The 27500-nt window shown below is 30.0% G+C and overlaps 1 long non-coding RNA gene across 1 annotated transcript in view; it reads left to right on the top strand.

The window, feature by feature from the left end:
• Positions 1–14604: 14604 nt before the first annotated feature.
• LOC145279785 (uncharacterized) overlaps positions 14605–27500 on the top strand; it is a 21695-nt gene continuing 8799 nt past the window's right edge. The window contains exon 1 of the long non-coding RNA XR_013868450.1: positions 14605–14717. This is a non-coding gene — a long non-coding RNA (uncharacterized LOC145279785). The remainder of the gene's footprint in view (positions 14718–27500) is intronic.

Genomic DNA, 27500 nt, shown 5'->3' with positions numbered 1-27500 from the left:
TAAAATTACGCAATTTTAAAGCAATATACAGTCTAATATTGATAAAACTGAATTATGAATTTAGAGAACAAATAATTAAAGAAACATAAAAAAAACAATTCTTGGCCTTCGGGACAAGATCACAGTGTAGTAGCATCTGTTCTGATGCTTACAATTCACCTTTTCTGTCCTTGGCCGGTGGAAGAGAACTCCTTCATGACTGAGACAATTTTTATTTTTGTTTCTATCCAGTGCCCCTTATTGGGAGCTGGAATATTTAAATAACTATTACTTTTAATACAGAAATTACATTTAAAGTTTTGGTTTTCTGTTCTATGTTCATTTTTTCCCCCATGTTTTTCATCAATACGTGTAGCGTATTTTCGTCAGTTACATGGTTAGGAATCCTATACTCCGCTATAGTCTTCATTTTCATATCAGTGCAGACTACATGAATACGGAAATGAAGTTCACATAACTACTAAAAGACAATCATACCATAATGTGAATATTGGTTAAAACTAAGAAAATATAGTAAACATTCACCGGTGGTGGTGAATTGGAAGGGGACATTATTATTATTATTATTATTATTATTATTATTATTATTATTATTATTATTATTATTTCACTCATTAGGAGTTGTCTCACAGGCCATGGTCAGTGATCGCTCACTAGCAGTAACCGGTGGTATTCGCTGGAGACCGCGTGACAAGTCCCCCGAATTCCAATGTTCTCCACCTCTTGACCACTCCTGCAGATGATTGCACATTATCGCAACAGCCGTTTGCCATTGATTTCTCGTTGGCATCGGCCATTGGTGTTTCCTGAGGGTTGGGTGACAAAATGGCTTCCCAAGGTACCAGATTTTAATTGCACACTTCCGGTGGAGGTCTGGTTAGTTCTCTCCCACCTCGGACTTTGCATCCTACCTAATTCTTCACAACTAGTTGATGTGGCGGCAGTCGATATCATCTACAGATTTTTTGGCATTTCACGGGGAACGTGGACCCTGCGTCAACGGGTTTTAATTTAATGGCTGCTCCCTGATGTTTTCTCTCATTTTATTCGTATATATCTCATGCACTTTTTTTTTTGTAATCGGGCGTACACTTTATTTTTTAATTTTTATTTCTTTAATTAAATTAAATTCATAATTTTAGTTCGTGCTTGTTTTTATTTTATTTTCATTTTGGTTTTTATTTATTTTATTATATTATATTTTCCACACTAATATTTTTATTTGATGTTACATTTATTTTTGTTACATTTATTTTTTCATAAATGTTCAAATAATATTTTGACATTTTGTTTGCCTCAAATAGTACCTTCCAAAAAGTATTCGTGGTGAAATAAACCAATGAAAACATTTTTGCGCATGCGCTGTATAGGGAGTAACCATTAAATTAAAACCCGTTTACGCCGGGTCCACATTCTCCGTGAAGTACCTTTTTTGTTATTGTTGTTGCTGTTATAATAATAATAATAATAATAATAATAATAATAATAATAATAATAATAATAATAATAATAATGGTGCATGTGCAGTGTACGCACCGTGCTATATTTTAGACAAGATTTTCAAGTTAAATAAAATATTTACGGTACTTTTTTCGTTAAATTGTTAGGTGTAAGTGCAGAATAGTTAGAAAAACTCTTCCTGTTAAAAATCGCTTTCTAAATAACATTATTTCAGAACGGTGCGTAAAAAAGTTATAAGATAAAACACAAGAAAATATGTTTACTAAAAGTTAATGTACTATTTTTTTAGTTCATATCAAAACTTTTATTAAAACTGATTAGTTAATGAATTTTAAAGATGAATTTCTGTTCGGATGTCTCAGCAGAGAATTTCCTATTTCATTTCCTTTTTCAGTCATGTAAATTATTAAAGATAAAATGTTATAAAACAAAAATAATTTAAGTTTTAAATATATTTCAAAGAAATAAATTACGCCCAGTCGATTGTTTTAGTTGTAAAAAAACAGCAACAAGAATAAAACAAAAACTGTCGTGAAAAAATGCTTCGAACTTTAAAATAAATTTTAAAAAAATCATTAAAAGAATGGACTGAAAAATATTCTCATATAAAATTGTTTTGCAGTCTGAAATACATACAAAAATGAAATATTCGATTTCCTTCGATGGATATAAAATTAAAAAACAATCCACTTACTTTTATATTTTGTAAGATTAAAATTATGCCAATGTGCAATTATATAATTATCCAAATATTATTTTTTCTTGTTAGGTGAATAAAAAAACGTAATTACAACAACCACAATATAAGGCAACGAAAAATATTTTTTATGGCCATGTGGTTGCACACCGAAGCATTAGGCACCTGCATGCTTTTACCTACATGGGGATCTGGTAATGACGTTATGCTGTCGTTCATTGGTCTGTTCTATCGGTGGCCGTGGCATTATTCCCTCTGATACGATATTTATGATTTGAAGGCTTTTTAGACATTCAAATTTAATAATCCATCCATCCATATATCTATCTATCTATCTATCTATCTATCTATATCTATCTATCTATCTATCTATCTATCTATCTATATATATATATATATATATCAACTAGTTCTATTTTTAATTAAAGAAATCACACTTTATGAGCAATGGAAGAATTGGGAGAATAACTGTCTCGCTCGGCATTTTAAAAGAAATTGCCAAAATCAACGTCGATAAGTTAACAATAAAAACAATTGGAGATTTATGTTATAATTCCTATAATTACCTTAAAATTATTTTCTTTATAAAAAAAAAAAACTAGATCAATTTAAGTGATATTTAAAATGTGATATTTCCGTTTTGTCCTTGGTACGTATATCTTTTTTTTATTTTTCTTATTTAAGATACGGGGAATTCTGGGTAAGAACTAGTATTATAGTAGTTGGTAAGTATAGGTTAATAAAAGAAAGCTGGTAGGTGATTTGGTGTAATAGAAAGATGCAATATATTTAGTAATAATGAAGTAAGGGAAGATCAACAAATACTTTTATTTCATGAAAGCTTAAAAAGATATTTATCATTATTACCAGCAATAGACAATTAGATTTTAAGAAATAGTAGCGTGGTATCGGAATTAAGGAGACATTTTTCATGAGTGATATAGCGATTCCGATTCCTATATAAGTTTCGATTTTTCCTATTTCCGATTACGATTCGGGTAATGTGTAAACACAGCGGTTTACAATCAAAATGGCCGATGCGTTCTTAAAATGCGTTCAACAAGTCTTGAAAAATGATGTTTATGACAATGATTTCTTGCCAATTGAATGAATAATAATATTCCAATGTTTTTATGAAGCTGGTGAATAATTTGGAAATGATTCAATCAATTGCCAAGCATCGAATAATGGCCAAATATTGTAGGTTTGAAATTTTTAATTTACTATGCGGATTAAATTTTTTATTTGCAGTCAATTGATGGTTGGAGATGAAAGTGTTTAAAAAAGATGGATTTTATCGTTCAGTACGAAAAAAAAATTGAATCCAGTATATTTCTATATAAAAAAAAATTGAATCCAGTATATTTTTTAAAAAAATTGAATCCAGTATATTTAAAAAAAAATTGAATCCAGTATATTTTCTATATAAAAAAATCGAATCCAGAATATTTCTAGTCCGTTGTGTCTGTACATTACATAATTCCAATTAATCATATAAACTAATCAACAGGATTGTGCGGTTTTGTTGAAATATAGACTAAGGAGTAAAATGATTTGTAAGAATGGTCTATGATATGTGGAATACGAAAAGAATGTATAATTTGTTGACAGTTGACGGACGGATATTAAAAAAAAATACCAATGGCTAAGTTAATATGAAACAAATTCGGAACATTGTTTGATAGTAATTTGATATGACAAGATGAGTCTTTATTCAATGAAACGATATTCTTTAGATCTAATTACTGCAAAATAATTACTGGGGAAAAATTTCGAAGGTAAAAAATATGAGTTACGTAAGGACTATCTTTCATCACTAACATTTGTTATGTGGTTGTAGAACACGAGAAATTATCTGTTATTTATCCGTCTGTTGATCTATTTATATATCTATATATCTGTATTGGTATCTATCTATCTATCTCCATCTAGCTATCTAGCTATCTCTATCTATCTATCTATCTAACTGGCGCGGTAAACAAGAGATGAGGTGTGAAGCTATGTTTTGATAAAAAGTTGTCAAAACATATCGAGGTATAAAATGGGCAAGTTGCATCAGATGCTCTAAAAATAACTGACCGGAAGGATGGTTGTTTCAACTTGATCAGGTTAGCCGGACATAGTGTAAAGTTGGAATTTGGACGTAAAGAAGAGCGTGCGTGTTACTGGTTGTCTTTAATTGTCGTTTTTATTCTCGGGTTTATATAAAGAGCAATATTGAGGGATTTATAAAGAATCGAAATGTGTAATTGTATCAGAATCGAAAATTAATTAAGGAATCGATAATTGTATCAGAATTTAAAAAAAATAGCTAAATCTTCCCTGCACTAATATATATATATATATATATATATATATATATATATATATATATATATAAAGAGAGAAAAACAAAGTAAATTTTTTATTCAAAATTAGTTTAAGACAAGTTCCAAATGAAAAACAAACAAAATTGCATTATAGTTGTTTACAATTGTTTCAAGAAAATGTTTATTTTAAGTCAATCCTTAAATATATCAATACTGACTTTCCTCAGAAAAAATAAAACATTTGTCAACTCAGAATTTTAATGACTACCTCATAGATTAAGCACCTTCAAGATACCTATTCAAACTTATTAAACGTATCACAAAAAATAAATCAATTCCAAAATAAATTTCCTCATCTTTTACTAGATTGCCCGGGTCAACATAATATTTGACCATATATATATATATATATATATATATATATATATATATATATATATATATATATATATATATATATATATGCTAGCATTTCAGCCTGGCGTTGCCCGGGTGTTTGGAGGTGTATGCTGAGCAAAAACAAAAAAAAGGTTAATTTCTTAAATTTGACCCCAATTATGACCCCTTAAAATTTGCTGTTTTGTGCTCAAATCAAGTTATTAAGTTAGATCCATGGCCAAGAAACCTATATCTAAAAGTTCAAGTGTGTAGACCAAAATTGTCGGAGGAGTTTGGTAGAGTTCTTAAAGGTCAAATCGTTGAACTTTTACCCCTTAACAGCTACATTTCTGGCCAAAATCCAATCACATCGATTTTCCAAAATCTCAGTACCCAGTATATAAAATTTCGAGTCTGTAGACTTACAATTGACAGAGTTATTGTGTAGGGAAATGTACACAGAAAGACAGAAACACAGACACATAGACACACGGACAGGCACACAGACACGTTCACTTTTATAAATATATAGATATTTATATATATATGTATGTATATATAAAACATATTTGATTATATATATAATATATAAAATATATTTTACTATGTATACATATAGTATATAAAATATATTGCTATATAAAACATATGAAATATACTTGACTATATATATAAAATATATATAAAATATATTTGCCTATATATAATATATAAAAAATATCTGACTATATATATAATATATAAAATATATGACTATATATATAATATATAAAATATATTTGACTATACATATAATATCCAAAAATATCTGACTATAAAATAATATATAAAATATATTTGACTACATATATAATATATAAAATATATTTGACTATATATATATATATATATATATATATATATATATATATAAAATATGAAAATATCTGACTATATATATATATAATATATAAAATGTATTTGACTTATATATATTATATACTAGACTACCCATAACCCGTTGGGTCAGTATATTATATTAGCTATGGAATTAATGTATGAGCGTGACACTTCTGACATAAAGAAAATAGCTTTTTTGTGACATAACAGAAATATTTCTATGAAAGTATATTAAAATGAAAAAAGAATATAGATAGATTTCTATGAGCCGTCCTGTATATAATTGCTTACTTTTGAAAAAAAAAACTTGCAGCCATTGAATTATAAGTGGTTTGCCATACTTATAGGTAAATGTGCACTGAGCATATACCATAATACTTAAAGTTAAATTCAAATTTTGATATATATTATAATTTACACACGAAAAAAAACAATTGGGACGCTCAAAACGTACACAGTAAAACAATACATTTTCTTGTGGCGTTGGTTATTTATTTTTAACGTAAATTTAAAAAAAAAAAGATATTTTCGGGGTTATTAATTTACGTTGGTAGTGTAGAAGAAAATATATGAATGAAAGCGGTGGGTAAATCGCCGTTGTAAAATGCTGTTATGGTTGTCAACGGGTTAAGGTAGATTTATTTGTAAGAAAATTGCATTAAAATAACTTAAACGTAATACGGAAATGAACTATGAAAAAAAGAAGAAAGTATTTACAATTATTTATTTGGATAATTCAAACGCGAAAAAAAAACCAAACAAAACAATTATGCCGCTGAAAACGTACACAGTAAAACAATACGTTTTATTGTCGCGTTGATTATTTGTTTATGTACGCATGCGCAACTGTAAGTCGTAAACCGGTTTTGGTTACAACACGCGTTACAAGAACATTTGAGTTTTATAATTTATACAGATAAAATATATTGGACTCTATGTACATAATGTATAAAATATATTGGACTATATGTACATAATGTATAAAATATATTGGACTATATGTACATAATGTATAAAATATATTGGACTATATGTACATAATGTATAAAATATATTGGACTATACATATAATATAAAAAATGAGGAGTAAGAAAGTCGATAACTACAACTGATGTTCCCAAACATAAAAAATATATGCCTATAGTAATCCAGAAACATACTGATTCGCCGTATAACCGCTGATCAGAGTGCCTAAACTAGCACACACATTGGGATGGGATTGAAAGTACGACCATTTAGACGATAGTTGTCGATTACAAACACTTGAGTACGAGATTAGCACTGTAGGCCTATGATATCTACTGGATGTTTTCATAAAAGTTGTGAACTACAAAACAGTGCGCTTTTTTTTAATTTACAACAGGTTTTGCATTGTGCTAATATATATATATATATATTAAATCCCCGAAACAGTGTTTCATGGTAAACAACTGATGATCCCTTAAATTATTACTGGTACTATAGTGAATTCGAGACAGCCAGTTGAAAAATATAAATGAGTCGTGCACCACCACCGAGAATCGACACCAAAACATCTAGCGTAGGTTCACTTTTTTACTTGGACGTAATGAAAACCTTTTTTGCCGCAATGTTAAGAATTAAAACATGAACCAATAGCTTTTACGCTACGCATGCATATTCGTAATGCCCTCGTTCGACCTTCACCTATCAAATTCCATTTTTTAATTTTCACACTTTTGCACCGATTTGCCTAAGCTAAAACGCAAATATAAAGTTTCGCATACGTTCAAATACTCTATATATTAAGTTTCATGTCCGTAGACCAAAACCTGACAGAGACGTTTGGTAGCTAAAATTTTTAAACAAATATATATATATATATATATATATATATATATATATATATATATATATATATATATATATATATATACGCATACATAAATGTATATAAAAAGAAGTTTGTGTTTACTGTAACCTTTTTACGCAAATATTACGCAAGTATAAATCATATAGAATATTCGAATGAATATAATTACAAGTAATATTGAAATAAAAATGACCATAAAAAAAGAAGTAATACAGAATAAAGTAAAATGAATGTTTAAATGAATACACAAAATGTATCTTTTGCTGTTGACTGCAATTCCACGACTCATACATAACAAAATTGTATTTTCTTTTTAAATAAGTGTAAGAAAGGACTTTTACTATGAATATCAATACGCAAAAAAAAGAAACATTTATATATATATATATATACATATATATATGTGTGTGTGTGTGTGTGTGTGTGTGTGTGTGTGTGTGTGTGTGTGTGTGTGTGTGTGTGTGTATTGTGAAGTCAGCACCAACCCTATTCAGGTTTAACCGGCATTCTCCGAAGGAGGAAGTTTCATGGGAGTATGAAATTCACAAGCACTCCCCAGTCGCATGTATATCCCGGTTAGAGGAGATGACGGCGTTAGGTTTTTGCGACTTTTTGCAGGGAGGTGGTGACGTCCTCCTACATACAGCACCTGGATTCCGAAATTAGTCACAAATTTTGTACTGACTAGGCTCAACGTTGCTTAACTTCAGTGATCCGACAGGAACCGGTGTGTCAACGTGATTATTCCGTATATATATATATATATATATATATATATATATATATATATATATATATATATATATATATATATATATATATATATATATATAAATGCATATGTATATAAATGTAGGTACGTCGTATATATATATGTATATATATATATATATATATATATATATATATATATATATATATATATATATATATACGACGTACCTTCAATAGGTTTCCAATCTTTTTTGTACAGGCAACTAAATTAGTTGTAGACTCTTTAAAAATCTATTATGTCATTGCTTTGAATCCTATGAGATGACTGACTAATCTTTATGATTTCAAGTTCAAATGAGCAGCTACAGGAGGAATTGAATACACCCAGCTGAATCCTGATTGGGACAGTTGATGGATTTCAAATATGTAATCTGGGCGTGAGAACATTTTAGAAGAAGAATATCAAATAAAATTTCTGTTTTAAAATTAGAAATATGCCATTGAAACGTATGAAATGCTTCAAACTGCATTTGCACCATCTTGTATGAATCGACAATACGTTTTTGAATGGCATAAGAGATTCAAGGAAGGCAGAGAGTCAGAGTCTGTGAGGTATGACGAGAAGTGTGGAAGGAGTAAAAAAGTCGGAACACCCAAGTTGATTGGCCAAATAAAGAATTTCATTAATAATGAATGCCGTGTCTCTATAGAGACAATACATGCACAGTCTGATGTCAGTGTGGGAACTGTCAGCAATTATTCGCGAGGGACTGTAGATCCGGAAGATTTGCGTAAAGTGTGTAACAAGGGTGCTTAGACAAAGCTAAAAAAGAAGACTTTGTCATGACAACAGGGAGGTTGTCGAGCTGATCAATTGAGATCTCGCAGTTCCTAATTGTCTAGTGACCTGCCGTGAAAGATGGATTTATATAGATATTCGAGTTGTATTTCTGTTGTTCTTGCGAAACTGCAGGTATCAATATCAAATTGAATTAATCTGTAATGTAATTTTCGTAAGCAACTATTATCTCATTCATAATATATAACAGTAATAATATATAATATTGATACATCTGTGCAAAAGTACTAACACACATAATACATGCATACATATATATATATATATGCATATATGTATATAGATATATATATATATATTTATATATATTGGAGTATTTTGATGCACAAAAATGTAAACGACACGTATCAAAATATAAGTTCAAGTAAGCAAAGTTAAGGCCATTCTCATTGAGAACTGAAACATGTCTGCAAATATGTGGTAAGATATATAAATACAAATTAATATCAAATGCATATACTATTTTATTTTTGACCAAGTATTGTACAATAGCACGAAGAGTTCTTGCTTAATAAGCTTTCTTTGTATTTTTTTTACATTTTTCTGATTCTCTTTCTTATTTCCTGGTTGAATATGTGTAACAAGGGTCCATAATCGTTTTGGTCTATCTGTTTTTTTTATTTTGTTTTTTTATAATACTTTCAACTGAGTTTTCTTCAGGCAGTTATAATTATTGTTCGTTTAAAATCTAGATCATTTTACAAATTCAGTTAAAATTATATTTAAATTTCTTGAACTAGTGAAGCGTCTCCTGTGTAATATATATATATATATATATATATATATATATATATATATATATATATATATATATATATATATATATATATATACGTTTTAAACGTGTTAAAAACGTGGTTAAAGTAAATGTACAATAGTTTTAAAAGTGTGATTTAGAATTTACAGTTTGTTTTTTTAAAATAATTTATAATTTTACATTCCAATATATATATATATATATATATATATATATATATATATATATATATATATATATATATATATTGGGTCGTTACGTACCAAGGTAATTCAAAATGTTACTACTATTTTCAAACTTTACATAATTTAATTTTGGTTGTTTAGTTTTTACATATATTGCTTCTAGTATTTTTGACGTTTTAAAGCTTGAGTCCCTATGGAGGATTTTCGTATTTTTCACAGGGAGCTTTCTAAACTGAGAATGTGGGCAGCCATATTGTTTTATGTGTTGGGAATTTGAGGTTGTGTCAGAAGATTGTATGGTCAATCGTCTGGATTATGTATTAGTCGTGTGTCCAATGTAGCTATTGGTGTTGGAGATGCATTCTCCCAATAGGCATTTGAATTGATAGACTACATTAGTTTCATCGATTAATTATGTTGTACGGAAGTCTATATATATATAATAGAAATTAATATTTTTGAATTAATATGTTAATATTTTCAACATAGACGATTTCTCAGTTTAGTAACGTAAAAGTTTTATTTCTGCCTAGTGTGTACTACTCGGTTAATGCTTGGCATGTTAAGTTTAAATGTGTAGATGGTGTAGTTTCCATTGCAACCACAACATAATATATTTCGTTTCTCGTCTTTTTTCCCCTCTCTTCACTCTTTTTTTCTCTCTCTGCTCTACCTCTAAATTATCTTCTCTTCCTTTGTACCTTCATTTTCCTTTTCCTCTTTTTTAATATCAAAACGTTTGTGATTCTGTACCATTATTTCAGTATGATGATAAGCCATCGAGTGACTCTCTCAATGATAAGACCCATAATGTGTTGAAATAAATTTATAATCAAATCAGGCTGAGATTGTAGTTTCATTCTATCTCAGCCCTGCTAAGTATTGAGCTGAAGATTTGCTACAGATGCATTATGCAATTTCTGTAGGAGAGGGCAATGTGAAGGAGAGCACACTTAAAAATTAAAAGTAAAAACAAAGCAGCAACTAAGTTCCATCTCATCATAAATTTATTTTAACGCTCTAGTGCGCTTTTAAAAAACTCAGATGCTATTTAAACGCTAAACTGACTCGCATCTCTTATTTAAACAGGCTGGTAACGGGTTGAACTAAAATGATTGGGCTAATTTTATGCAATATTTTTATGATCTCTCTCTCTCTCTCTCTCTCTCTCTCTCTCTATATATATATATATATATATATATATATATATATATATATATACATATATATATAAAATTAAATATGTATATGTATGTATATTCTTATGTATATATATATTTATATATACATATATACATATATATATATTGAATATATGAATGTATATATGTAAATATGTATATATATATACATATATGTATATATATATATATATATATATATGTGTGTGTGTGTGTGTGTGTGTGTGTGTGTGTGTATGTGCGTATATGTGCAGATATTTATAAGCAATATTATTTATATTTGGATATGAATGGTTTATAGCGCTTCCGACTTTTCGCTCCCTTTATCTTTCTACCAATATTTTCTCTCTTCAGTATCTACAATTCAATCTATCGTTCTTAATCTCGTGAAACGTGTATAGTTTCTCTTGCTCCATCTCTCAGCTATCTGCCTCTAAAACCTTCCATTCCTTTCCCTTTCATTTTCTGCATTTGTTTTTTTTTAAGACAAAATAAATATATATTCTTCTACAAATTGTTGTCTCCAAATCTATATTCAGGATGTATATTTTTTTTCTATCTATACCCAACTTTTCCTTCTTTCTTTCCTTCGTTTTAGTTGTTGTTGATTCCCGTTATCCGTTATTGACTGCTGCTGCTGCTATTGTAGCTTTCTCACAATATTAACGTCCTTATCCCCCATCTCCTTGCGATGAAAATTGCTCGTACGTTTTTTTTCATAGTATATTAAGCATGTTTTTTGCTTGTCCCCAATTACTAATAAATCTGATGATATTTCCTTAAAATATCACCCCTAAATATAAAACGATTTACAAGGGTCATAAAAATATGGTGGCGTATAATTTATAAAAATGTTTGTATGATAAAATATTGCTACATATAAAATACAGAAGCAGCAAGCTAGACGGATTAGCTAAGCGAGTTTATATATATATATAGATATACGATGTATATTTTATATATATGCATATATATATATATGCATATATATATATGCACGTTGTATGCTTTTTGCGTAAATATCAGTGGCTAGGAATTTACATACATATTTCAGATGTTAATTGGTTCGAAATTCAATATATATATATACATATGTTAACTTGCTAAATTAATATCAGACACATGTATGCATATATGTAGGCCATTAATATTTACATAAAAAGCATATTGTACACGTGTACGTATATATACACACAAATAGATATGCATATACATACATATATTTAAATACATATTTATATATGTATACATATGTGTACATATATATACGAAAATATATACATACACGCATGCATATATATATACACACATATATAAATACGTATACGTATATGTGTATATGTATACATACCTTGTATATACATATATATGCACAAACACACACACACACATATATATATATATATATATATATATATATATATATATATATACAGATACATAATTCATGCACACATACACGAAGTGCCTTATAAAAGTTTCTGTTTTTGTACAAGAATTTAAAATTGTTGTAGATACTTGTAACTAGCTATGTTATTGCTGTATATGGTATGCGATTACTGACACATTTTTGTGGTCCCAGGTTTAAATGATCAGCTAATGCCAGAATTGGAATCCACCCTACTAAAGCCTGAATTTCACAACTAATGAATTACAAACATGTAATCTAAATGTAAGTACACTTTAGAAGAACAATAAAATTCTGTTTAAAACTTTGAAAAAAATGCAATGAAACGTATGAACCGCTTTAGGGTGCTTCTGTTTCATCTTGCATAAATTAAACCAGTTTTTGAGTTAAATAAGAGATTAAAAGAAGGCAGGGGGTCTTTGAGGTATGATGAGACATGGGGAAAGAGTAAGGGAGTCTGAACATCAGAGTTGATATACTAAATAAATAATTTCATGTATAAAATGTCTCATGTACATTGAGACAATAAGTGCATAGTTTGATGTCAATTGGGAAGGATTACACACAATTACACGCGAGGAACTAACGGTTTGTAAGATATGCGCGAAGTTTGTCCCAAAACTGCTCAAGGAAGGTCACAGACCATTTGACCAAAGATGGGCATCAAGACAGTTCCTAATCCTCCCTGTAATCCAAGTCTTGCCGCCTGTGACTTTTAGTTATTCCCTAAGCTCAAGGAAATCCTTTGAGGCTGTCGTTATCAGACAATTAAGTATATGAAAGAAGCTGTAACGAGAGTCATTGATACAGTTACACAATATGACTTCCATGGGCTTTCCATAAGCTATTGGAAATGTACAACGAGTGCATTGCAGCTGGGGGATATTACTTCAAAATGTACTAGAGTTTTATGTATGCACTATCAATAAAAGTGCACGTACGTAAAAAGTCTGGAAACGTATTGAAGGTACCGCTTATATGCATATTCATACGCACACACACATACACAAGTATATATATATATATATACATATATACGTATATATGTATAATATACATACATATATACACATATATACTTGTAGTCATTCACATACAGTACTGTTTCGTTGTATCACAGCTTATCAGTGCGGCTCGACCAGTACCTCTCCCAAGCCGAGGATTGAACCTAGAACCGTCGCATTGACAGTTGTCAGTTTTACCGATCGACCCACGGAAACGGCGCCCGTAAATTACTTCAACAATTGCCTCACTAAACAAACATTCGCCCACCACTTTTATACACATGTATACACAATCTACAAACACACAAAAGAATGTTTCTACTGGCATTTGCGATGCTACCGCGGCTGTAATATTCATTTTCCTACGTGACAACTATTGTCCTTTTGTATTTGAATTAACGAAGAAAGTGCCTGATTTACTAAAATGATATTGTGAACTCAATATACTTTATTTTATAAACTATTAGTATTAATAATAATTAATCAATTTTTATATTTATTTTATAAGCAACTAACATAGGTATAACGATAAACTCTAGGATATCATCACTTTTTTTTAAATGCAGTTGGTTACACAATCATAAATTGACGCACACACACAAATTCGTATACACCTATACCAATATAAATAAATATGACATTATTTCATGTGTATACGTATATATTATAACAATGTAATGTAATTTAGTTAGCACATATATTTTTAATTTTAATATTAATTACGTAGTAATAATTCATGTCTATATTTATACTAAATAAATACCAGTCTTATTCGGGAAGAGTTCACAAATAAAATTGTTTACTATCAAATTTTCCGTGTGTCTTTAATAAGTTTCCAAACTGTTTTTGTACATGCTTTTAAAGTTTTCATAGACTCCCAAAAAATTCTGTATGTTATTGTTATACTCTTATGAGATGTCTAACCAATTTTTATAATTTCAGGTTCGAATGAACGGTTACAGCGGGCATCGGAATGCACTCTACTAAAGCCTGATTGTCACAGTTGGTGAATTTCAAGAATGCAATCTGGACGTGAGGATACATTACGATAAAGGTATGCTATAAAATTCTATTTTAAACCTGGGAAAACTGCCACAAAATCGCACAAAATGCTTCAGATTGCTTTTGGACCATCTTGTATGAATCGAGCATCAGTTTTTGAGTGAGATAAGAGAATCAAGGACGCCAGGGAATCTGTGAGAGATTATTAGACGTGTGAGAGGAGTAAAGAAGTCAGAACATCAGAGTTGATTGGTCAAATAAAGAATTTCCTTGACAAGAACCATTGTGTGTCTATAGAGACCGTAAGTGCACGGTTTGATGTCAGTGTGGGAACATTACACATAATTATTCACGAGGAACTGAAGATGCGGAAGATTTGTGCGAAGTTTGTCCTGAGGGTGCTCCATCTTTATCACAGACTATTTGACTAGGATGGGCATCAAGACAGTTCGTCATCCTTCGTATAATCCAGATCTTGCTTCCAATGACTTTTGCTTATTTTTTTAAGACCAAGAAAAAACTTAGCGGCTATTGTTATATAGATAATCATTGACACGCTCATACAAGAGAACTTTCCTGGTACATTCCATAAGTTGTTGGGAACGGTACAACAAAGGCATATCAGTCGGAAGAGATTATCTACAAGAGGACTAGAGTTTTGTGTGTATATTATCAATAAAAGTACCCAATCAAAAACAAGTATGGAAACTGATTGGAGGACATCGTTTTTCTTTTACACATGCTTAAATCAAGTCATGATGATATTTAAACTTATATACAGAATCCATATTCTAATGAAATAAGTTACATAGTTTGAATTCTTGAACGTTTAATACTAAACTTAAGGACTTATAAAAAGAAATTTAAATTAAGGGAATATTTCGTGCATAATGGTTTTGCATAAACAAATCTAATATTTTATTTTTTTTTTATTTTTAAAGGAGTATTTTCTCATATGTGTCTGATTTTTAAGAATATTTATTAATTGATGTCTATTTTCAAGTCTTTTAATTTCAAAATAATCAGCGTACTTGAATTTACAGAGGATGTCAAAGATCTTTACCTATTACTTTGCATAAAACTTAACTGAATAACAAATAATCAGCATTTAGATCCCTTACATTTCGCATAGACTTTGCAAAATTAAAAATGATCAGTATTGGCTCAGGAATAGCTCATATACACACGAATACATAAACATCAATTTACCTAACTTCCCATATTCTTAAAAAGCTGCTGTGCCGATCTGACCGAAGCGTTGCATGGTCGTCTGTTACTATAAGATGCGATAAACTAAATATTATTGTGTCTTTTCAATGCAGAAACTACCGGCAAATCTGGCATAACGTTTCAATGCACATTTTTCATAACAGACTACAGTAAAACTAGGTATTATAATTTCTTTTTATGCACAGTTAAAGATTATGAAAGGTTCATAGTTGTTAGTATTTATTAGATGAATTGTGCCTAAATTTAATCATATTCAATCATCAATTTTGCACAAAGCACCCATTTTAATCAAGGGACTATTACTGTTTCAATCCTGGCTTGAGGTAGTTGCCTTCTAGCCGCACTGATGAACAATACTGTATGTGGATGCCTACAGAATATGGACTCTGATTTATGAAAGTATGATACGTTATGAAAAGGAAGGGTTGTAAATTTGGGTTGAATTTGGGGGTATCAAAACCAAAGCAAAATATGATGAAAGTAAAAATAAAATAGATACATCCCATTATTTACTATGCCATACCTGTTCACATTGAAACACTTATCATAATATTTTGTGGATCTATATTTAAAAACCTTGTTAAACTTTGTGACATATTTCCATTCTATGGAGGTCAGGTGCGAACGAACACCCCATGATTTTATTATACTCTATTTCTTCAAACTAAAACATAATTATCAAAGTATACTTAGGCAGATAGGTATGAAAAGTCTGTATTAAAGTGTGTGCCTATTTCCATTCTATGGAGACCAGGCGTGAACGCAGACCCCACAATTTTATTATACCATCCCTATTTAAGTTAAAACATACGTATCAAAGTATTATTGTGTACATCTATATCAAAAAGTTTGTAAACGTTTTTTTTTTTTAATTTTTAAATTTTTTATTTCCATACTTTGTGGAGCAGGCGCGAACGCCGACCCCACAATTTTAATGAACCACCATTCTGCCAGATCAAACATACCCATCCCTGTGTCTCAATACATCTTCTATCATTATATGTAATCAGTTTTTTAAAATAGTCAACCATACAGGAGCCTATTCGTGACCACACACACACACACACACACACACACACACACACACACACACACATTCAGCTTTATATTATAAATATATATGTATATATACTAGCAGAGTCACTTGCCGTTAGCTGGGACTGAAATGATAAACAAATGTTACACACTCCCATATTTTCATTTTTATCACAATCGACGAAATCGCCTTTTATTCAATCAAATTGATTGATTAACTGCTCTAATTGCGGATCAATCGAGTAGACTTCACAAGCCTCTCGCAGTGACTTAGTTCTCAATATATTGTAGTCTACTTGTCATTATAGAGAACTTTATATTGATTTTATTTTATATTTTATATATAAAGGCTCACATTTAATTTTAAAATGCAAAAATATGCTTTTATTGTGCTTTAAACAGAAACAGTCATTTCGAACGCGCCCCTGTAATATAAAAGACCCTACTGCTGCCTTTATATGTCTGGCCGTATTGTGTGTGCGGTGAAAATGGCTGAATTTTATTTTAAAATGAAAAAGTCAAGTCTCATTGTGAAATTGTGCTTTAAACAGAAATATTTATTTCGAGCGCGCTATGACATATCAAAGAACCGACTGTTGAATTTATATATGTCGTGCCTTTCGTCTTGTGTGGTAATGACACCTCTAAAATGCATTTAGGTAGTTAGAGTGTGAAAGGTGTTAACCTGGGTCAATATCGCCTGTTTCTTATTTCATCGGATTATCTTGGTCATCGATTATCAATACTTATCGCAGACATGTGATGCAAAACCTATCCAAGTGTGAAATTTCATAAAAATCGGCGAAATGTTTCGAGTCAATCATGAAAGAACTCACACAGACAGACATATACACACAAACACATTTTCTTTTTTTATAATAGTACATAGTTAAATAAGGATATGTATATATATACACACACATGTATATGATTATATATGTGTGTGTATATTTATATACCTATATACACGTATCTATCTATATATATATATATATATATATATATATATATATATATATATATATATACACACACACGGTGACCCAAATCTAATTTTAGGCCCCGTTTCTTAGTGTTTTGTCCGAATGAAATGAACGTTTGGTCATAACTAGTGTATTATATTCAAAACATCACATCAAAACACTAGGGTGTTTGGACTTTTCTTCTCCGTTCTACAGCATATGTTCTAGACGGCTTCCATTTAGCTTTTGTCTTGTTTTTGGGGTCACCCTATATATATATATATATATATATATATATATATATATATATATATATATATATTGATCGTATATATATATATACTGATCATATATATATATATATATATATATATATATACTGATCATATATACACATCTATATACTTATATATATATATGTATATATATGATCAGTATATATATATATATATATATATATATATATATATATATATATATATATATATATGTATATATATATATATACTGATCCTATATATATATATATAATATATATCTATATATATATATGTATATATATATATATACTGATCCTATATATATATATATATATATATATATATATATATATATATATATAATATAAAGCTGAACGTCTGTGTGTGTGTGTGTGTGTGTGTGTGTGTGTGAGTGATCACGAATAGGCTCCTATATGGTTGACTATTTAAAAAAAAAACTGATTACATATAATGATAGAAGATGTATCGAGGATCAGGAATGGGTATGTTTGATCTGGCAGAACGGTGATTCATAAAAACTGTGGGGTCTGCGTTCGCGCCTGGCCTCCAAAGTATGGAAATAAAAAATGAAAAAAAAAACATTTAAAAGGGTTTTGAAATATATGTACATGACAATACTTTGATAAGTATGTTTTAACTTAAATAGGGATGGTATAATAAAATTGCGGTGTCTGCGACCGCCCCTGGCCTCCATAGAATGGAAATAGGCACAAACTTTAATAAAGACTTTTCATATTTATCTGTGATAATTATGTTTCAGTTTGAAGAAATAAGGTATAATAAAACCATGGGGTATTCGTTCGCACCTGACCTCCATAGAATGGAAATATGTCACAAAGTTTAACAAGGTTTTTTAATATAGATCCACAAAATAGTGTGATAAGTGTTTCAGTGTGAACAGATATCGTATAATACATTATGGGGGTTATCTATTTTATTTTTACTTTCATCATATTTATCTTTGGTTTTGATACCCTCAAATTCGAAGATATCTCTTTACAACCCTTCCTTTTCATTACTTATCATACTTTGATAATATATATATATATATATATATATATATATATATATATATATATATATATATATATATATACAAACAGGAATGCCGGTGTTGAACGGGATTGAATGAGGTTCAACGAAAGTCCCACACTTCTATTATTATTTTATTTTCATTAGAATCGGTGAAATTACTAATTACTCGATTGATCTTCTAATCTAGTCGGGGCCTCCTTAAGTACATCGGGGAAGGAAGCGCTGCATACGCCCTCGTAGTAACTTATTCCACATTTTATAATGGCATGGATTAAAGTTTCATCAGAAAAAATCAAATATCATAGTCGATTGTGCTTTACATTGTCTTATCATACAAATAATTTTTTGATTTAGTACGCCGTATCCTCCTTGGAAGTGCCCAAAATATTCAAATGTTCTTGCGATGTTAGACTGTATAAAAGTGTTTACTCACGTCGAAATCAGATTGTTCATTCTTTTATTGATTTTTTTTTTTTTTTGCTTATAGGTTTTCGATACTTATCGGAAGCATTCCAATAAAAAAAATAAATTATTAAAGAAGACTATGAGACACACACACTATATATGTGTGAAATTTGATAAAATTCGGCAAAGCCGTTTTGGAGTCCGTAATGGACGGAACTCACACATACATACATATACACACACGTACACACACGCACACACACACACAGACAAATGGCATATATATATATATATATTTATATTTATATTTTTATATTTTGTGTACAGAAAGTTGTTAATGGAGACAGATCATTGGTACCGTCGGTTTCAAGCCCGATAATTAATAAGGCCCGTTTAAGGTACCTTATCAAGCTCTCTTCAGCCAATATTCGTCAATATTCGGCTGAAGAGAGCTTGATAAGGATACCTTAAACGGGCCTTATTATCGGGCTTGAAACCGACGGTACCAATGATCTGTCTCAACTAACAACTTTCTGTACACAAAATATAAATACGCTCTTAAAATTTGGATTTTCCTTTTAATTGAGCACTCTGCTGGAATTCTTTTTCCAAAAGAAACTAATCATATATATATTATAAAGTGGATTTTTAATAAAGCCAAGGGCAATGGAACCAATGAAAAAATATATAATGTTAATATAAGAAGTCAGAGAAAGACAGACATATATAAATAGACAGATATATAAATAATGTAAATCTATATGATTATATGCACACACACACATACACACACACACACACACACACACATATATATATATATATGATTGTATATTTACATAAAAGCTGGTGATGAGCTACATCGAAACAGTACTGTATGAGGATGACTATAATGCTCCCTATCTTTGGGTGAGCATGTAGGGAAGTGGTATAGAAACTCCCATTAGCGTATTAAACGGTGCTCTTTGTTTAAACAAATAGAGCTTAGGCGTTTGAACAATGTATAAACATTGATAATTTATTATCTGGCATAGCAGCAGTCAAATGGCATAACGGTTATGAGCGCCGTCTGTCGTTTGTGCGGTCGTGTTTCGATCCTAGCTTGACGTAGTTGTTTGTCTAGGACAGGAATGTGTATATAGCATACGTATGTATATATGCATCACTATATATACATACATACACATATATATATATATATATATATATATATATATATATATATATATGTATATGTGTGTGTGTGTGTGTCTGTGTCTGTGTCTGTGTCTGAGTGAGTGTGTGTCTGTGTATTATTCAAGATTAATATTATTCTCTAGACGAATAACTAGTTGACTAAAATATGCTCATGAATGTGTTGCGACACCTTAATGTTTATATAAAGTAAATAAAGAGTGTATATACACATATATATGTATATGTTCATATCTATATCTATATATATATATATATATATATATATATATGCACACACAAGAAAATAAAATAGAATTAACAAAAGTTATAGTACACTAAGAAATATTTAAATGCTGAATATGAATACAAATTTATCGTACTTTTGTGTAGACACACACGCACGCATGGACACGCGCACACACGCGCACACACACGCACACACACACACGTATATATATATATATGTCTATATTGCATTAAAAGATTAAATTCGTAACATAAAAGATGAATGGACTAAATTATAATCAATGAAATACAATAATGAATCACATGCGTAAAACCAGGTTGAATGAAACTGTGAAATGAATAAAAGGTGAATGAGCAACTGGAATATTGATAGAAAGGTGACAAACATGAATTTCCTAATTGAATATTGAGGTATAAAATATCACATTAAAATAATAAACTAAGAATATTTGAAGTGAGATCAAAGCAATTCAAAATAATAAATTAATAGGATCCTTGCTATTGGATGAATTGCGTACTTATAAGTAGTGAATAGTAATTAACAGAAATTAAATTGTTTCTATGGTAAAGCAACCAGTGACTAAATAGAAAAAAGTGTATTGCAGGAAAACTAAATTCATGGACAGAATAATTCTTTATATATTAATTAATGAACATGCGATATACGTAAAAATAAATGGCAGAGAATGCACAACGGGGAATACGCACAAATAAAACGATGAATCAAACGTTAATTAAATGATTAATTAATGGATAAAAGGATTAAATTATGAAAATTTACGTAATAAATTTATATTCTAAAACGAAAAGTTATACCTAAGTTAAACAGAAAAATTATATCGCAAAAAGAACCCTCGAAGTTTTAATTTAAGAAATATTAATTTACACACCCAAACACGCGCGTGCGCGCACACACACACACTCACACACACACACACACACACACACACACACACACACACACATATATATATAAATTCAAAAATAATTTTCATTCTGTAAACTTAAAACGAATATAAATATTAATACTAATAATTATAAGACAATCATAAAGAAAGGTTCAATATGTAAGACATATCATTGCTATAAGCAACACTGTAAAGTAAAATTTACAACAATTTATTATTGGAAAAGGGGATACAAGTTAAAAGTTAATTTTTCCTTATTCCATGGAGTTTCAAAAAATGATTCTAATCCCCAGGGAAATACAGTTAGCAAAATAATATTCATAGGCAAGCTATAATTTTGCATGTTAGCAAATAAATAGGACGTCTTTATTAGGCCACCATTCGTCCATGTATGTAGTATGGTTTTCACATTTGGGCCGGTGCATCTGCTAGTAATTTCTCGCTCCTGGACAGTGGTCAAAAGAGAGTCGCCAACCTGATATGTCCCGAACTGTCATCTAAGCTTCGGCCTCTGTCCCATCGACGAAATGTTGCATCTCTCTGCCTGTTCTGTAAGTATTTTAATGGTGGTTGCTCCGACGAACTACAAGCCCTTGTACCAAGTCGACATACATATCCCCGACAAACCCGACAAGCAACAAAATTACACTCCTATGAGACAGTAGAGATCCCTAGATGTAAAAAAAAAAAGACTTCTACTCTAAGAAGTTTTGTTCATCAGAAATGATGGATTTTGGAACTCCCTTCCGGGTTACTGTTTTCTCAACTGTACTAACATGCAGAAGTTCAAGTGTAAAATGAAGAGCCCTCTTGCTGCTCAGCTCCTTACAGAATATCCCTGCAGCTTAAATCCCCGATAGAAGCCCCCCCCCCATGCATACATTAAGGTGGCACTTTGTCTTGTTGGGATGAAAATGGAATAATAATAAAAACATTGGAAACTACGAATGATAGGAGAAGTCATATTTGTATAAATGTTGATTATAATGCAGAAATCTATAAATGTATAGGTAACACTTCTGCATTATAATTCAAATGTTTATGCCAATATGTCTTCTATTAAATATTATGTGCCAACAAACAAAATATTAGCTTGCTTATTAATATTATTTTGCTAATATTTATTCCTGTGGATCAGAGCCATTCTTTGAAAGTCAATGAAATGATAAAAATAAATTAACCTTTCAACTTATATTCCTTAAAAAAAAACTGTTGTGAATTCTAAATGTTAAATACACACACATACATACACACACACACACACACACACACACACACACATATATATATATGTATATATATATATATATATATATATATATATATATATATATATATATATAAAGAGAGAAAAACAAAGTAAATTTTTATTCAAAATTAGTTTAAGACAAGTTCCAAATGAATAACATACAAAATTGCATTATAGTTGTTTACAATTGTTTCAAGAAAATGTTTATTTTAAGTCAATCCTTAAATATATCAATACTGACTTTCCTCAGAAAAAATAAAAACATTTTTCAACTAGGAATTTTAATAACTACCTCATAAATTAAGCACATTCAAGATACCTATTCAAACTTATTAAAACGTATCACAAAAAAATAAATCAATTTCAAAATAGATTTACTCAACTTTTACTAGATTGCTCGGGTCAGCATAATATTTGACTATATATATATATATATATATATATATATATATATATATATATATATATATATATATATATACTAGCATTTCAGCCCGGCGTTGCCCGGGTATTAGGAGGTGTATGCTGAGCAAAAACAAAAAAGGGTTAATTTTTTAACTTTGACCCCTTAACGTTTATTGTTTTGGGCTCAAATCAAATTGTTAAGTTAGATCTAAAATTTCAAGTGTGTAAACCAAAAATTGTCGGAGGAGTTTGGTAGAGTTCTTAAAGGTCAAATCGTCGAACTTTTATCCCTTAACAGCGAAATTTCTGGCTAAAAACCGATCACATCGATTTTCCCAAATCTCAGTACCTTGTATATCAAATTTCGAGTCGGTAGACTTAAAATTGACAGAGTTATTGCGTATTATTACCGCTATTCTTACAACTACTACGAAGGATAATAATAAGAGTTCTTCAGGAATGGTGAATTGTTAAAAATTTCGGCAACATTGTAACTAGAAAACAAAAATACATCTATTGAGAGTGACAATATTTCATATAAATTAATTAAGTTAGTTGATTAGTGTTGCGGTGTTTAAAATTATATATTTAGTAGCATTTTGCTCTTTATGAATATTACGGAAACTTATATTTCGCATATCCCACCTTAAAATTATATATATATATATATATATACAGGATACGGTTTAATTAATATGCATATTTATATCTCAAGCGTATATGTATATGTGCGTGTTCATAAATATGCGCGTGTGTGCGGATATATACATAAACGCTCTCACATACACACATATATGGATAGAAAGATTGATAAATATCGTTTTTCCATAAGTAATCCTAAAAGAAATCTATGCATTTTTCGGATATTGCAGGCACACACAGACACACACAGACACACACAGACACACACAAAGAAATCTACAAAAGTCTATAAACGATAAAAATACCAGTAAAATTTTCTAGGACTTCCTTGCGTAACGGATCACGCACTGGACTCTAATACCGTTGGTATGGGGTTAGATTTCATAGACAGACAATCAAGCTATGCTGAGGAGAGTTAGGAACTCGAAACATGCATGTCCGTAGATTAGTGTTTTACAAAATAATAAAACTAAATAAATCATAATTCTATTTGTTTACGTCCTAATAAAATATGGGCGATTTTCTAAGTAAAAACTCTTCAAGCTGAAAACGCTACTTAACGGTATTATCGTTTTAAAAAAAAACAAGATTTTACACACACACATACATACATACATACACACATACATACACATATACATACACATATGCATACATACATACATACACATACACACACATACATACATACACCCATACGCACACACATACACACATACATACCCACACATACATACACACACATACATAATACACACATAATACACACATACATACACACATACATACATACACACATACATACATACACACATACACACAGACATACACACATACATACATACACACATATATACATACATACATGCATACATACATACACACATATATACATACATACATGCATACATACATACACACATACATACACACATACATACACACAGACATACACACATACATACACACATACATACATACACACATACATACACATACATACACACACATACATACACACATATATACATACATACATACATGCATACATACATCCACACATACATACACATATTTTATCTCTTTTATTTATACTATTCTTATTTCCGGCTATATATTTGCATCTCATGCAAGTCTAACCCAGAAATGCTATAATCTAAAATGAAGAACGTATAGAATCGAAAACTTTATTGAATCTAGCGGTTTACAAGATTTAAGCCGTTCTGACCAAGAGTTAAAATTCCCTGTAATTGTCATTTAAAACTGTTGGTACCAGTCCAGATTTCCCCTTATGTTAAAAAATACAATAAACAAAAAAACATCTACATATAATACGTACGAGTGACAAAATGAAAATATCATATCCCAAAAATCACATAGATTGATCAAGTAGTTTTATATTTATGAATAAAATCATTATAAAACGATTAATGTAAATTTGTAGGCATTACAACATGATTATCGTATGTTTTGAATTATTGTTTAGTTAATATTTTTTATACTTTTTCGAAAATGTCGAGCGTTAAAAATTAAAAAAAACTATAACCATCTAATCAATTTACGTGACATATGGAATATGATATTTTCTATCCGTCATGGGTATGTTCAGCTTTTATTTCCTTTTGTTTTTTTTTTAATATAAGTAAATTATGGATATGAATCAAACTGTCATATGAATCTCTCCCTCCCCCCCTCTCTCTCTTTCTCCTTGTATATATATATATATATATATATATATATATATATATATATATATATATATATATATATGAATGAACTGAAATTTTGAAATACTTTCAGATTATAGATCGTATAATACTAAAAGGTTAAAGTTAGTACCAATATTTATAAGATAACACTAATCAGATAAAAAGCGCAATAGAACAATAGTATGAATGAAGTCGGGAAGTTAAATTCAGTAAATTATAAAAATGTACGACGAATTTATTATTCAGCAAACAATCGTATAAATGAATATATATATATATATATATATATATATATATATATATATGTGTGTGTGTGTGTGTGTGTGTGTGTGTGTGTGTGTGTGTGTGTGTGTGTCAGGTCATGTTATTTGCTACTGGTACCATGTAACCCAGTACTACCTTCCTCATGGTCGGATCACCGGCGACTAAACTGGTTCCCCCACCAGACTTGTTTGGTGAGGAGGGTGGCTAATCTCCCTGAAGGATTAAAAACAAGACCGTCCAAAGGACGAATGAACTCTTTTTTCGGGTCAACGGCCAACTAGCACCGTGTGTGTTTGTGTGTATGTATGTGTGTGTTGGTGTGGAGAGGGCTCCCGTAAGTCGTGGTGAAGGCAACCTTTCTAGGAGAAGCAAATCTCTGATTTAAAAAAAAAAAAACAGAAAGCGGGAGACCAGTACCCGCATTAAGCTGATCTGCAGTTTAACTTGTTGCTGGCTATCTTGCTTTTGCTTGTTGCTGGATCTCAACATTTTGAACCGAGAGAGAAACTTAGCTCGTACAAAGCTAAGGCTCTGTAAAAATCATCTGTGTAAAGATACTCTCTCAGGCATTTGTCTATTAAAATGGTCCTTTGGCGACGGAAATCATTTTTGGGCTCATGTACGTTAAGTGTCTGAGAGAGTGGCACTCATCTTACAAGACGTTGCAATCATCATATATATATATATATATATATATATATATATATGTATATATGTATGTATATATATATATATATATATATATATATGATGAAAATAATGGAAATAGTATTCCGACAAAATAGAGAAAAAAAAAAGGAACACACCGTATTATGTGTTCATCAACGTTTCGTCTTTATTTATTCATCCAGAGGAAGTCTCGAAATAAAGACGAAACGTTTATGAACACATAATTTTATTTTCTCCCTCTCTCTCTCTCTCTCTCTCTCTCTCTCTATATATATATATATATATATATATATATATATATATATATACCAGTTAAAGGTATTCAATAGTGATAACTAATGAAGTAACGAGATTATTGCGAGTGCTCAATAGAAAAATAGGAGTGCTATATTTTTATTAATATAAACAAATTTAGCAGTGGATGTGCTAATGTATCGAACAAATGGTAGTTTAAATCAGAAGTCTTCGTCAGGAGATTAATATATTTTTCTACAGAGGAAACCAGACTCTAAACCGTTTATTTAATTATTTATTTATTTATTATTATTATTATTATTATTATTATTATTATTATTATTATTATTATTATTCATTAAGTAGGTTGTTTATAAAAATCATT

Source organism: Euprymna scolopes, chromosome 7, assembly GCF_053919585.1.
Source record: "Euprymna scolopes isolate OS-2025 chromosome 7, ASM5391958v1, whole genome shotgun sequence".
Taxonomy (NCBI): domain Eukaryota; kingdom Metazoa; phylum Mollusca; class Cephalopoda; order Sepiida; family Sepiolidae; genus Euprymna; species Euprymna scolopes.
Note: the sequence above shows the minus strand (reverse complement) of the source record. Positions and strands in the feature narration are given on the sequence as shown.